Source organism: Leptodactylus fuscus, chromosome 7 (assembly GCF_031893055.1).
Source record: "Leptodactylus fuscus isolate aLepFus1 chromosome 7, aLepFus1.hap2, whole genome shotgun sequence".
Lineage (NCBI taxonomy): Eukaryota > Metazoa > Chordata > Amphibia > Anura > Leptodactylidae > Leptodactylus > Leptodactylus fuscus.
The window spans coordinates 109,350,070-109,351,397 of NC_134271.1; positions in this window are offsets into that span (position 1 = coordinate 109,350,070).

The window sequence follows — 1,328 nt, forward strand, 5'->3', positions numbered from 1 at the left end:
TCATAGTCACAAAGTTCACATTCTCATATGACCCGGATTTGAAATCCACTATTCGTCTAAAATGGAGGTCACCTGATTTCGGCAGCCAATGACTTTTTCCAATTTTTTTCAATGCCCCCAGTGTCGTAGTTCCTGTCCCACCTACCCTGCGCTGTTATTGGTGCAAAAAAGGCGCCAGGGAAGGTGGGAGGGGAATCGAATTTTGGCGCACTTTACCACGCGGTGTTCGATTCGATTCGAACATGGCGAACACCCTGATATCCGATCGAACATGTGTTCGATAGAACACTGTTCGCTCATCTCTAATAGAGAATTCACCAAATTTACTTCCACAAATCAGTCTTGAAACAGACAGAAGAAATTGATAGGGGGCCTTGTCTTCATCAGGTATCATAGGCACTAACAAATATTGGGTCGATCCTGCTCCTTAGCAGAGTGTTCCCTCCAGGGTACCAATGTTCCCTCTCATGTTTCATGAGGACACCTGGATGGGCGAGATCCTCAACCACCTTAGTAGAAGCCATGTCTCACTAGGCTTCCCTTTTTTCTTGAGGATGAGCCTGGATACTACCCTTGGGCATAATAGGGTCAGTAGCCCAAGAGGGCCGGTGGCTTCCACTAAGGTGGTTGAGATATGAGACAGAGCATTGGTACCTTGGAGGAAGCACTCTGCTAAAGGGGTAAGAGCGACCCAATATTTGTTGTGGTTTAGTTCGTATGACAAAGGGAACACCTGATGATGACAAGGCTCCCTATATGCCTGTATCGATTTGCTATGTTTGCTTGCTACATGCTTGTTTGCCATGTTGTGTAGCACTTTGTGTGTTGTGTTCTCATATATGATTTAGGATATGGTACCATTTTAATGGGTGGAATTAAACATTATGTTTTACCTTACCTTTTCCTATACTGATGTGTGTAGCTCTCTAGATGCCAGGAAACAATGAACACCAATACAGCTTATCAGACCCATGCATGAGTCCATTAGTTGACTAATGTACTATGAGTGATATTGTACAGATCTGTGCAATATGATCCATTACATGGATCCTTCCAAGAGTCCATAACATGGCACAATGTAATTCAGTAAGTGGCTGAGTTATAAACGTAGCACCCTGGGCTTTGCTTCTATACATCACAAGTAACAATATATGATAAATAATATATAAATTGTGATGTCTCCATGTGCCATATAACAAACTCCTCTCTGTTGTATCTGATTTCATCTCCCAGCATGGTTATAATCACCTTGGCTTATAAAAGGCTATATCCAAGAATCTTCCATGGGGACAATTACTTTTAGAAGTCGCACCACCATACGGTATCAT